General features: G+C 43.9%; 1 long non-coding RNA gene across 1 annotated transcript in view; it reads right to left on the reverse strand.

The window, feature by feature from the left end:
- Positions 1–14,876, reverse strand: part of LOC310703366 — an 84,396-nt gene that overhangs the window by 46,304 nt on the left and 23,216 nt on the right. The window lies entirely within an intron of this gene.

The raw sequence follows: 14,876 nt of genomic DNA on the forward strand, positions 1-14,876 counted from the left end.
CACACCTTTCCAAGTGTGTTTTCAGCTGCTGCAGCCCATTCTTGCCAGTGGGTGGTAGTGCAAGGCTGTTAGGTTCTTGTTTTCTACAAGCACAGACCATTCCTTTCCCGAAGGTTTCTCACCTGCTACTTACCGGTATTTCACCTTGCAGAGCATGTGCCAACTCACAAAGAGTGGCAGGATTTTAAAACTTGTGTTTTTTTTATAAATGGTCAGCCTGCAGGAAGTGCTGCTTGTTGTGGAATCGTCCTGAATTTCTTTGTGCAGTTTGTTCAGACACCAGCCATCTCTGGCCACCCATTGCTGGCCTGTAATTCTGCATCCCTTTGCACTTGAGGAGACTCATTTGGTGTATTATATGCATGCAATGTAGGTGTGTGTATGTGTGTACACACACACACACACACACACACACGAATTGGCATTAGCAATTGTCTTATTTAACTTTAACATGCACAAACTTCACTTGTCAAACAAACTGTGGTGCAACCTGGTCTTCTGCTTGCAGATATTTTACAGTACACTTATCAACATGCCCATAGCAGCACACCTCACCTATGTTCAAGTTGGTTAGGCTTTTTTAAAAAAACAACAACAACAGAACAAACTGTGTGCGAAGTGGAGCTATGGTGCACCCTTGTGACAATTTGTAAAATAAAATCCTATTCTGTTTTTTGAGGTACAGCAGTACCAACTCTGGAGGTGTGTGCATCTGGAGAAGATTATACTAAAGCTGAACTGGGGCCAACAGAAGAACATGGTCCCTGTAAGCATCACCCAACAGAGTTCCCATGTGCAGTGGGGACACTTCAATGGAGGATCTCTTTGCCTATGTGGTGCCACAGGAGAAACGCCAACATCTTATGCTACATACTGTTTGAGATAACTGCAAGAGAGTAAGTATATCTTTTCTCCAGGAGAAGAGATATACTTACTCTCTTGCAGTTATCTTAAACAATATGTAGCATAAGATATTGGCATTCCTGTGCCGTACTGCTTATACAGTTTCTCTCCAACAAAGAAGACCTGTATGAATTCAGATATAACCATGCAATTCTCTTGTCCTCCTTGCGGTACCCAGCCGCCTTCACTGTAACATACCTTTCAGTGTTGTAGTACTTTAAAAATTGCGCTGTACTAATCAATGGATGACACTCTGATGTGCTTAACTACCAATTCAATATGGATATTAATGAAATACAACATTAACTAAGTAACACAGATAGTATTGTTTCAATTCTATATTTAAGATTGAAATGCCATAGTAGATATTACTGCAATATTACATTCATAGTGACCTGACTCTCTCTTTTGTTAAACAGTCTATGACATCCATCTTCATTTACATTATCTTGAGGAACATCTGAACCAAAATTTGGAAAATGCCTAGAATTTTTTTTTTTAAGTTTAAAGTGTAGCAGTGTGGTCTAAACCACTGAGCCTCTTGGGTTTGCTGATCAGAAGGTTGGCGGTTCAAATCCCCGCGACGGGGTCAGCTCCCATTGCTCAGTCCCAGCTCCTGCCAACCTAGCAGTTTGAAAGCACATCAAAAACTGCAAGTACAGTGGTGCCCCGCAAGACAAATGCCTCGCAAGACAGAAAACTCGCTAGACGAAAGAGTTTTCCGTTTTGGGGGTGCTTCGCAAAACGAATCTCCTATGGGCTTGCTTTGCAAGACGACAATGTCTTGCGAATTCCTGCTGGTTTTTTCCCCCTTTCCCCCCCTTTTTCTAAGCCGCTAAGCTGCTTATCAGCTGATCCGATCAGCAGATAAGCCGCTAAAAGCGCTAATCCGCTAATCCGTCAATGGGCTTGCTTCGCAAGACGAAAAAACCGCTAGACGAAGAGAATCACAGAACGGATTCTTTTCGTCTTGCGAGGCACCACTGTAGATAAATAGGTACTGCTCTGGCGGGAAGGTAAACAGCGTTTCTGTGCGCTGCTCTGGTTTTGGTGTTCTGTTGCACCAGAAGCGGCTTAGTCATGCTGGCCACATGACCCGGAAAAACTGTCTGCGGACAAACGCCGGCTCCCTCAGCCTGTAAAGCGAGATGAGTGCCGCAACCCCAGAGTCGTCTGTGACTGGACTTAACTGTCAGGGGTCCTTTACTTTTACGTTTTAGCTAACTTTGAAAAATCTTTTTTAAATGTACATTTGTGTTCCAAAAATGAATGCCAGTAGCTAATTATTTAGTGAAAAATAAAACAATAATTTTAAGGGAACATGAATTTAAAGGTTGTGAATGATTACACATTGCAAGGACCTGTAAGCAGAGCTTTTTTTCCAGCCAGAACTTACCAGAATTCAGTTCTCAGGTGGGCGCCATTGCCATTATAAGAGAACAAGGGAAGGGTTCATGGTGAGCTCTGGCCCCTCTTTTATCCCACTCTGTAAACTATTTATCTTCAGATATATAGTTATTAGGGTTCATTTCACATGTGTTTGTGTGTGTGTGTGTGTGTCATGGTAGTTAAGCACTTAGCGGTTGGCAGCGGAGCCAAGGTGTGTGCGGGATGGCATCCAGGCCATTTGCTTACTTGAACTGCAGCTTTAGTAAACTTTCACCCCAACTCTAAACCTGTTTATTCAGAAGCAAGCCACCCTGATTTCAGTGGGCTTTGCACCATTGGAGTGAGGACTGTGTAGCAGCTTTTTGCTACTAAAATGTGATGCTCTGCTGCTGATTTCCGCCAGATGGCAGCAATGATTTGTTTAAAATATTTCCTTTTTCTTTTTTTAAAAAAAGAAACTTGTATACTTTATATCTTTCTCTAGAAATCACACCTGAACTATAGCTGGGCATAGCTGAAGGAAAAAGCAAATGAGAGAAACAAAGCAGGCAATGTAAAATTTGATGAAAGTAGGGGTTGGTTGATTTGTTTGTTTTTGAGGGGGAGAGGCATTTCTAGAACTCTATGGTCAACCAAAGAGTAAAAATATAGCCAGCTCATACTTCCATGGAGCCAGGATATGTTAATACAATTTACAGCTGAATCTAGATGTTGCCAGAGATGTGGAGCTCCCCTTCCTCTTGCAGATCTTTCATTTCCTCATAATGTTTAGTTCAAAAGTTGCTGGACTACAACTCCTTTTGTCCCTGACCGTTAGTCATGCTGGCTGGGCCTGATGGGGGCTGTAGTACAGAACATCTATAAGGCCACAGGTTCCCATCCCTGTTTTAAGTAAAGGCAGCATGTGGCATGAAATGGTGGGTCAGTGGTGTCACAGACCCTCTAAGGGTCCCTATTTTTTTAGGGACAGTTCTGGATTTACAGAAGCCGTCCCGGTTTCTGATTTGATCCCGGAATGTCCCACTTTTCCTTGTTGTTGTTGTTTAGTCATTTAGTCATGTCCGAATTTCGTGACCCCATGGACCAGAGCACGCCAGGCACTTCTGTCTTCCACTCATGCTGGTAGCTTCGAGAACACTATCTAATCATCTCGTCCTCTGTCATCCCCTTCTCCTTGTGCCCTCCATCTTTCCCAACATCAGGGTCTTTTCCAGGGAGTCTTCTCTTCTCATGAGGTGGCCAAAGTATTCAGGATCTGTCCTTCCAGTGAGCACTCAGGGCTGATTTCCTTAAGAATGGATAGGTTTGATCTTCTTGCAGTCCATGGGACTCTCAAGAGTCTCCTCCAGCACCATAATTCAAAAGCATCAATTCAGCCTTCTTTATGGTCCAGCTCTCACTTCCATGCATCACTACTGGGAAAACCATAGCTTTAACTATACAGTGGTGCCTCGCAAGACGAAATTAATCCATTCCGTGAGTCTCTTCGTCTTGCGGTTTTTTCGTCTTGCGAAGCACGGCTATTAGCGGCTTAGCGGCTATTAACGGCTTAGCGGCTTTAAGAAAAAGGAAACAAACTCGCAAGAACTCGCAAGACATTTCGTCTTGCAAAGCAAGCCCATAGGGAAATTCGTCTTGCGGAACGACTCAAAAAACGGAAAACTCTTTCGTCTTGCGAGGCATTCGTCTTGCGAGGTACCACTGTACGGACCTTTGTTGGCACTTTTCCTTAGGATGTCTTTATTTTCACTGGAGAAATGTTGGAGGGTGTGGAGTTATGCGACCCCTGAGCCAAGAAAATAAGACATTTTTAGAAGTCACCTGAAGGCAGCCTCCCTGTATACACTGGTGGAGGAACGGGAGTGTGGAGGGAGCGGACTGCCCCCTGTACCACTATTCCAGTAGGGTACTGTCATGGCGCCCCCCGAACAAGCGCCGTGTGCCATGCCCCCACAGGTGGCACGCCATGCCCCCAGAACACGCCCCACGCCCCTGCAGGGTGGCATGCCACACCCTCGTGGGTGGCGTACCACGCCCTGGGATGCACGCCACACAACCACGGGTGGCATGCCACACCCTTGGGAGGCACATCACGCCTCCGCAGGTGGTGTCCCACACTCTTGGGATGCGCGTCATGCTCCCAGGGGTGCCAGCCATGCCCCCGCCTGCTCTCCACCCCGGAGTGGCTTCGCCACTGCCTGTATAGGGATGTTTTTAAATGTTTAACGGCTGGCATATAAATTATTATTATTATTTTTGAATAGGATGTTCCTATTTTCATCGGAGAAATGTTGGAGGGTAAGTGTCATGTGTCTGGTTGTGTTTCGGAGTCATGAGGAGGCGGCAGTGCTGTGAATATACAAGGCTGCAGAGGCAGACCTTGGGGTCTCAAATTGCAGCAGTGCCCTGTGCAATGCCTAAATTCAGCACTCCGTTGTAAATCATAGTTGTTGTGTCCCTGTGTTGCCCCTCCAGTACGACCAAACTAGTTGTGCTCTCCCTAAATTGGCCTCTGGGGGCAGTGCTGGTCAAGTTTTTGTACATGCTTAAAAGTAGAAAGATCAGTGTTAACCATTGTGGAACCAGCAACTCGTCTTGCTAAAACAAAAGTGGAAAGCACACCCTTGGCTTCCAATTCCCACGACACAGGTAAGGTGTGCCTAAGCATAAGTTTAGATCCAGATGACTAAATTCCCACAGACTGCAATGAGACTAGTCTAAGCATCACTAACATCTGGCTCTAACCCGCTATGGCAGGGGTGGGGATCCTGTGGCCCTCCAGATGTTGTTGGACTCCAGATGTTGTTGGACTGGCTATGCTGTCTGTGGCTGATGGGAGTTGGAATCCATAGGTTCTCCATATCTGAATTATGCAGAGAGAGAAAGGACCATTAGCGGAACCTTTTAAATATATAAAACAGCCACTGTTCCTATGGCATCAACTATGACAGCATGATGTATGACATTAGAATCTTGTGTTGTTTTGTGCTGTAAAGAAACACACTTTGCTGATTTTTGCACAAGTCTCAGTTAAAACCACAAGGAAAGGGCAGGCTGTTCCCCTGATAATCTTTATGGGACAACCTTTATGGGAACACAGCAGGCCTGGACCTGCGTGTTGAGAGTTGCTGAAAATATAAGGATATAGATTTTATTTTATTTATTTCATAGAATTAATCACACCCTTGGAGTTGTTTTTTTTAAAAAAAACTTAAAATTGTTTACAAAAAGGTAAAACAAGAAAATCAAGAAAAAAACCGACAGCTATACTTAAAAAGATAAAAGTTAAAGTACTAAAACAGAGTATGTTACATCAACTTTCGAAGCATCTCTGTTGGAAAATGTCATTACAAATGAGTTTTATATGTTATTTGATATAATATTATATGTTATATCTCATGCACTTTTTCAGTGCAACCAATCTTAAGGGTCTGTTTCTGTCTGGTTAAATGAATGGAATGATTGCTGCATGCGGTCTGTAAAAAAAATACAATTTTTTATTTTAATTGGATTGGATTGTGCATGTAACCTTGCAGAAGATTATGATTATTTGTTGCATTTCTTACCTGTCCTTCACCCAAAGCTCCCAGGATGTTATAACACACAAACCCCCAATTAAAACAGAAGAAACCACCCTCATGACACCCTCCCCACCTCTTTAACATTCATTGCAGTGCAATACAATACAGAGAGGCCACCAAAACCAGTTCGTTTCTTCCAAGTCCAGGATAAAGAGGTGTGTTTTCAGCAACTGATGGAAGCTGTAAGGAGACGATCCCAGGCACATCTGTCTGGGGAGGAAATGGAACATTCTTGGGGCCATCAATGAGAAGATCCTCTCAGAAGCTGCTGCCTCCAAACCACTAGGAGGACTTTTCCCACTGGTCTTCATTCCTGAACTGATCCAACAATCTGGCTGCTGCGTTCTGTGCCATTTGCAGCTTCTAACCTGTTTTCAAAGGCAGACCTGTTGCAAAAGTCTAATCTGGAGGTTACAATAGCAGCGGAGGACAGTGGTCGAGTCGACCTCTGTCCAAAAGGGGCTACATCTGATGAATCTGCCACGGCTGGAAACAGGCACACCTAACCACTGAGGCTACCTGAGCCTCCGGTAACAAGCTATGCACCAGCTCCTTCCAGGTGACTGTGACTCTGTCCAAGATAAAGACACAATGTTACACAATAGATAAAGACTCAATAGCTGCCCAGAGTGACTGGGGCAGCACCCAGATGGGTGGGGCACAAGTATACTAAAAGTTAGATGGTATCAGGCCTATTGCTTCTTATTTCCTCCCTAAAAATCTGTTTTGTGAATTCCTAAAATTACTTTCAAATGTGCTGCAATCCAACCCAATGGCGAAGTTATCAAATATAAATCATGTATATCTTTGACTCAGGTGCCATTCTTCAGGGACTGGGGAAGCCATTAGCAGCTATCTTTTCCTTGTAGAGCAGTGCTCTTTGGACATGAGAATGAGCTTTGGCTCCAAAAGTCTTTTATAAAGACAATCCGTATCCAAACATTACACTTAAACTTGTTCAATTGCAGTTCAATTGTAAGGTGACTGCTTTGTATAATCTCTCTCTCTCTTTCCTTGCCCCCCACTGCACAATCCCCATTTTTGATCTCTGGCATTTCCAGTTGAGGTAAATAGAACCAGGCATCAATAGCACAGTGGCATCTAGCTCACACTTCGGCAAATGCTCGGATTTACTCCAGTGCTCTTCAGGCACTCTGACATGCGAAAATAAGAGAAATAAATTTTTTGCTCCATAAGATGCACCTGACCATAAGACGCACCTAGTTTTTAGAGGAGGAAAACAAGAAAAAAAAATTCTGAATGAAACAGTGGGTGTATGATTTTTCTGGTTCATGCTGTGGCCACAGACATGATACGTGATTTGACGGTGAGTTTGGGGTAGCTCAATGCAAAAATCCTGAGAATCCATGTGGATCCGTGCTTTGTAACCACATTTTTGCGCCATTGCGGCCCCATGAAACGGTTGAAGTGTGATTTTTTTGGTGCAGGCTATAGCCATGGATATGCTATGCGATCTGATCTTGAATTTGGGGTGACCCAGTGCAAAAATCCTGAGCATCCATGTGCTTTTACCTCCCCCCTCCCGGGCAGCCTCCTTTATCCCCTCCTGATTGCTTAGTGCTCAGCTGCTCAGTGGCTTTTTTTCAACACCCCCTTCCCTCTTTCTAAAAAAAAGAGAGCACAGTCTGCTTTTTGCCCCGGGCTCCATGAGATGCACAGACATTTCCCCTTACTTTTTAGGAGGAAAAAGGTGTGTCTTATGGAGTGAAAAATACGGTAATTCCTGGAAAGCAAAAAGTTCCCCTTGAACTGCAGTGCTGGGGGCAGCTGTGTGTGTGCACTGTGAGTTCTCAGTCTATACCCGCTTGCCCCTTTCATGAGATCTCCGCACGGCAGCAAGTAAAAAGACATCAGAAAGCCTCTGAAACATGAAGCATGCTGGATGTTTTGGTCGAATAGCATGGCAAGTTGAGGTCTTTTCAATAAATATATGCATATGCAGAGTTCAAGTGTATATATTGATGGGAAACATGGAAGCGGTGAGGTAGATAGACCATTGTGAATAAACCTGCAGCTATTTTACAGAGGTGAGCCACAGATTGAAAACCATGCACTTACTTACTGTCTTCCTTTTATGAAGTGGAACGGTGAGGGCAAGCATTCCTGGATGATTTTAGTTTGGAAGCAGTTAGCTCACTGCTCATAAACTCCAGGCATCCAGGAAATTTGCTAGGAGCATCTATGTTTATTATATTAGCTGCCTGGGCCCACTTAAACCAACCAAGCAGTCTCTGATTGCAGCGGGAAGTGGATGGGTGTCTTTCACAAGGTTTCCTGCCAAAATGCAAAGTCAAGCACATGGCACATGTTTCTAGCCGTAACAAAGTTGGTATCAAGTTAGCGTATCACAATTGCCTGTTTCCTTGTCGTCCAGGTCATTAGCTGCCTAGATCACAGCCTGTAAAAGAAGCCGAAGCCAACTTCACCTTAAGTGTTTCCTGCCTGCTTGGGGCATTTGCTTCTGTTCTGAAGACTAGCAAATGCCATGGAGCCACTGGGCAAGATCAGGATGATGTGCTATAAATACAGCAAGGCAGGGAATTGAAGGCACCAGTGAAGAGGAAAGAAGAAGCAGAGTGGTAGGTGGATGACAAAACAGGGGTACCATGAAGAATCAGAAGTGTAGGAAAGTATCACTCTGCCACTGGCTGCTTGGGAGGAGTTACCAGAACATTCCACTAACTTACAGGGAAGCTGCAAGCCAGGGTTGGGGAATCTCAGGCCTGGGGCCAAATGCAACCATCCCATGCCCTCCAACACACTGAGAGCAAAATCTGAGACCCAAACATTCCCGGATGCCATCTTCCCGTTTTTTCTTGCGTGACTATGGCAGCCATTTTTGATGTTGTGACCTCACACAATTTCATGCTGTGATTTCTCCTGAGAAACACTTCTTTTCTTGGGCTTGGTGCCCCAAAACATGTGTTTTGGGGTGCTGTGTGAGACTGTGGTCCTGAAAAAGTGCTTGGGGTTGGGTGGGAAATTTGCAGCAGAAATTGCGTGAGAACACAGCATCCAAAAGAGCCACCGTTCTCTCACAAGAAAAAAATGGGATGTCCCAGTTTTTCGAGGACACTTGTGGGGTGTACCCTCCAGTCTTCTTTATATGGCCCATGGAACTCTCCACACATACCTAGTGGTCTTTCTCTGCACCCCAAGTGTTTTTGCCAAACTGGATTATGTTCTTGAACGCTACTGATGCCCCTTGCTTTTTCTGGATGGAGGAAAGAGGGGTGTGTGAGTATAGAAATGAGCCTACAGTGCAAATGTAAAATTTCCATTTGTTGCTCTTCCCACTTTGCCTCTGGCCCCATGCATCCCTAGCAGGTGGTCCTCGGAAGGTTGTGCAGGAGGTTCCTTGCCACTGCAGTGTAGTCTGTGAGAGGGCAATCATACTGTTTGTGGTGCCTTTATGCTTGGCTATCATGACTTAGTGGTCATAGCTACACCAACAACTGAAACTGAAACCCTGGGAATTGTAGGTTTGTGTAGAGAAGCAATAGGAGTGTCACTGAATTCCTTGGATTATTTGGGGAAAGATACTCAATTAAAACTCTACATGTTTGCTGTATAAATTTATTTGTGACATTTCACTTCTGAGTCTCCCAGCATGAAAAATTGATAATTAAGAGTCCTTTGGTTATGGAGGGAAAAAAAAGGAATTGGGGATATAAAGGGATATTAAAATCACGTTTTAGTGAATTGAGTAAATTATATGATGAGATGTGTATTTTTGCATGCCTGGCCTCTCAATTGATACCTCTGCAAATTCCTTCTCCTCCTCTCGATGCTTAAAATGGGGAAAGCGGAAGTTCCTTGATGTGGAAAGACAAATAGAAAATGATTAAGTTTAATTTGAAAATGTAAACATTTATCTAATTATTTTTATTTAATAGGAGCTGGCTGAAGTAATCAGGTCTATAAATGCAAGTATTTCCCCCGCCTCTTTTCCGTTTCAGTTGGCTGCAAAGATCAATAGAGCAAATGGGAAAGAAAGGCTTGAAATGAATTTAGCAGCTAGAGACTGAAGCAGCCGGTTATCTCCGTTTGCTTGCATTTTCTTCCTCTCTAAGATTGTAATCCCTTTTGAGCTGAGAATGCCTATCTGTGTATTGCACGATGCTCATGATATCAATGCTGGTTTACAAGAAGCAGCATTTTTCTTTGTCCCCGGCCTTCCTTGCAAGACAGCCTTGAGTTATTGAGGGCCAGACTAGATACTGAGCCAACCGTGTGGCTAGCTATTGCTGAAAAGGACAACTGGAGGGTTAGCTTTCCCCTCCCACTCCAAAACGTCTGATAGAATTTGTCATGTCCTCATGTGATGACATCCCACATTTCCCCGCCTCTCTCTGGGGCATCATATTTAGGACACCGGTAGGGTGGCCAGATCAGGAACATCCCAGACTCTGAAATTTCAGGGCCCATCTAGGGGCAGTGATGTCATAAGGGTGATGCCCAGTGATGTGCAATGATCTGATTGTATAATTTACTCCATGGTGGCACATTAAACATGAACCACACTCGCTGAGAGCATGTCATTCGAAGAAGAGAGTCCCACAGATGAGCAAACATGTCATTGGCTGGAAATTAAGATAGATGTTCCTACGGCCCTCAAAGAGGGCTCATCCAGACTTCCTTTTGTGCTGTGTTTCTAGGCACAGGTCCACACTTTAAAGCTCTGTGTCTGCCCGCCTGCCACTTACTCTGTGAAAACCCACTCATTACTGCTGAATCAGAGCAAACAGCAATCTATGAAAAACCCAAATTGTTGTTTATTCCAGAGTTTAATTCTGGTACCACCATAGCTGCTAGCGGGAAGGTAAACGGGGTTTCCGTGCTCTGCTCTGGTTCACCAGAAGTGGCTGAGTCATGCTGTCCACATGACCCGGAAGCTGTACGCCGGCTCCCTCAGCCAATAAAGTGAGATGAGCGCTGCAACCCCAGAGTTGTCCGCAACTGGACCTAACGGTCAGGGGTCCCTTTACCTTTATCCATATACTATCTGAAATCAAAGGAGCACATTGGCTGCCAGATGCGATTCCCCACCCCCCAGCTCTCCTACACCACTACAAAGATTTATACGCTTGCACAATATGGGTGAAATGCTTTTTGCTCAAACAAGGCCAAATAGCTTTGGGTGTGATATGTGGACACCCAGAAACCAAAGGACTACAGTACAAAATGCATATTATAGTCCAAGTGTGGAATTATTTTCTAGGCATGGTCGTGTTTGTCACCATTTCTTAATAATATCCAGAAGTACCTTTGTCACCTTGGAGCATATGTAGCTAAACATGCAGTCAAATCTGCTTCAAATTCTTTGCTGTCCTTAACAAATTCAGCAACAGGCTTTTGTAAAAGCACTAGCAATGAGCCCCCTTGGCTGCACTAGGAAGTTCCTGTTAGGAAATCCCTTAGTGCAGCTGATCCCAGTGGGGCTGATTAGTGAGTCCCACTGACAAAGAAACAACTGGGAGCCTACTCTGTGCTCCTGCTTGTTCCTTTTAAGCTACACCCTTAGCTGCTCCATACCTGATAACACATATGACACCAGGTATGGGGCAGGTAGGCATGGTTTCAGGGGAAATGGCCTCATGGGCCAAATGGCCTGTGGGCTGGAGGTTCCCCATCCCTGCTCAACAACATCAGCGGGGTACCATGTTTGCTGTTTCTGCCATGGAGAGTCACAGCTGATCAGGATAGGCAATATCAGGCCAGGTAGACCTATATTATGATAAAGTTTAAGGCAGCTATAGACATTCAAGCCATAAGTGGTGCTAGGAGAACACATTTTAAAAAGTGGGTCCCTTGCACAAAGTTGTCAGACCAAAATAGAATCCATCGGCAGCATGTGTCTGCACAGATTCCCTTATTTAAAATTTGATGGCTTGACAGTAGATGGAAAGGTCACGCAGACTGGGACATCAGTACTGCATGCATGTTTGCTTTGTGTGTCATCCTGTCCTAAGGGAAAAGAAAACCACCTTCTCCTTCTGATCTTATGCATCCCCTGCGGTCCTCTTTTTGAGGCTCAGAGAAGGCTTTGGAATATACTCTGCAAAGGACTGGGCTGGCTGCCTGTAACTGTCATTGCTTTTAGAGTTAAGCAGCTCTGTAGTTCCCTGCTTGTTTAAGTCAGGGATGGGGAACGTGTGGGCTCCCAGATGTTGCTGGACTCCATCGCCACCCAGCTAGCATGGCCAGTTGGTCAGGGATGATGGGAGTTGTGGTGCAACAACATCTGGAAGGCCACAGGTTCCCCATCCCTGATTTACCCCTAGACATGAGGTATCCAATGTTGTGCTGTCCCAACTCCCACCATTCCTGACCATTGACCATGGTGGCTGGGGCTGATGTAAGTTTAAGTTCAACAACATTTTAATTATATCTGACCTAATACTCTCAGCACTGTCTAAGTTTGCCTTAGAGGAAGCTTCCTTGTACCAGGTCAGACCCCATGGTTCATCTACACTGACTGGCAGCAGCTCTCCACATTGTCAGGTGGGAGTTTCCCCCCAGCATGATCTGGAGATGCTGGGAATTGAACATGGGACATTCTGCATGCAAGACAGATGCTCTACCACCAAGCTTCCTTAAGATTCACTAGCATTTACCCAGTGCTAGTAAATGTTTCCTGGTTGCTGTATGCTGTCAAGCAACATAATGCCTTCCTTTCTCCAAAAAGCTAGGGAAGGACTCATATGAAACCACAAGCCTCTTTATCATCTTACATGTTAGAGTTATTCTAGTTCTGTTTTTTCCAATTTTCTGGAAAATATTTTTTACATTACTGACCTATCCATACTCCTGTGAGGCAGCCAGATTTTACATTAAACAGCTATATTCTCCTGAACTTAGTGGTGCTAAGATAATTTCCTCCTGAGTTAAGGAACTGGATCTTAGTTATCATCATCATCATGACATATTGAATATCAGCTGTGATACTAAAAACGTAAATTCTAAGAAATATTCCAATAAGTATATACACTCCCAAACTTTATGAGACGAAGTACAGGTGTCAGAGGAAACAACAACCCTGAACGTTAGTTTTTAGACTTTTATGTTCCATCAGTGAATTTTTTTTTAATTTCATAATGAAAAGGTCTCAGGATAATGTGAATCAACACCTATTCAAAACATGCAGAAAAATGCATAAAATGTTTTCATTTCCAACCTTCTGCATTAGACTTACAGCTCTTCTGAGAGGTAATAAAGCTGAACAGCAAAAAGATCTTTTTGGAAGCACTTGCCAAAATGTTTCCAATATTAATTACAAAACACCCTTGATATCCCCAGAAATATTCAGTGGTAAAGAGATTCAGTGCTCATATCATCACCATCATCTCAATCTGTTGTTGTTGCTGTTGCTGCTGCTGCTATTATTGTTGTTGTTATTAGTAGTCTGCCATTCAACCCAAAGATTTCCAGGGTGGCACACAAACATAAAGCTGTCCCATAAAAGCCACAAAACCAATAAACACCATGGAATGGCAATCCAGCAGAAGAAACCAGCTCATTAAACCAGCCAAAGAGGTATGTCTTCACATGACAATGAAAAGCAAGTTACATGGGAAACAAGTAGACGGAAATCCTGTAAAGAATTGGTACCCAAATTTGCTTTCCTCCTCATTCTTCTCTGTTACTTTACCCTTGCATGTTGTGGTTTTTTTTGGATTGTAAGCCTGCAGGCAGGGACTGTCTCGCTATAGTTGATCATATGCAAGCTGCCCTGGGAACCTTTTTGGCTGAAAATTGGGGATACAAATAAAGAAAGTTCCTGCTGGCAGTAGTTCACCCCCCAAAAACCATTCTAGCCACTATGTTCTGCTCTAGCTGCCGCCTCTCAGCCAACCTCAAGGGTTCCATGTAGCGCAGTATACTAACTTTGAGGTTACCAAGTCCTTAGACCTGTCTGTTTGTGAAAAAGCAAACAAGACTGGTTCAACACACCCAAGAATACACTGGAAAAAGGGTTGTGGTCTATCATATCAAATCTGTCATGTTAATCAAGATTGTGGTGGCAACCAGAATAATTCAAGAACATTTCTGGCTTGTGTAAGGATGGGAGAGTTATTATGTTAGGAGAGTCCTTTTTCTTTCTTCTGCTGCTTATGGGTTTCCATTCCATTCAAGGGTTCAGCATTCTGATGGAGGAGTGTGAAGTGCTACCATAACATGATTGCAATTATATAATCGAGCAGATGGCTTACTTGTGTGATGTCCATGCATGAATATTTTGAGACCTGACAGGAGGAGAAAGCTCTCCTATAAATGTTATACATTGGCAGTAAAATTTGTTTTGGTTGCTAAGTGTGTGATATGCTAGACCATTCATTCACAGTGATGGATGGTGGCCATCCAAGAATCTGTGGAATATCATTTGGCCTTGCCTTAAGATTAACTGTTGCAGGTTCAGATGGAGGGACGGTGAGGGCCAAATGGGGCTGTCATTTTCATCCGAGCATGTCTAGTGAGGCAATCTGGCTCAAAGCCTGCAATCATTTACTGTGCATAATGATATCCTCAGTTTTTAAATGCATGCACTTTCCATCTGGATATTCTGATCATCTCAACAGTTGCTGAAGATCGCAGCATCCTCCCTTCAAGTTACACGCTGGTGAAGTCCTAGACTTTTGTCAATAAAAGGTAAAAATAACTAAAGGCCAAGGACCCCTGGACTGGAGTTAAGTCCAGTCAAAGACGATTATGAGGTGCATATGCAAGCCCTAACCAAAAATAATGCAGTATGTGGGTGCCCCAGGAAGATGATGTGAAAAATAGGAGCATTAGATGGGCCAGTGGTCAGAGCAAAGGCTATGTTCCTGTGCTGGCGAAACCTGATGTTGAAAGGGAAAGAAAAATGAAATGCCTAGTTTTTCATACATTGACTTTCTGTGAACAGAACTCAAATTCCCTGGTGGTGTGGTGCCTATGCTCTCTGCACTAGAGGAAGAATTCTGAAAGTGTGTGTGTGTGTGT

Source organism: Podarcis liolepis (genome assembly GCF_965112155.1).
Source record: "Podarcis liolepis genome assembly, chromosome: 1".
NCBI lineage: Eukaryota > Metazoa > Chordata > Lepidosauria > Squamata > Lacertidae > Podarcis > Podarcis liolepis.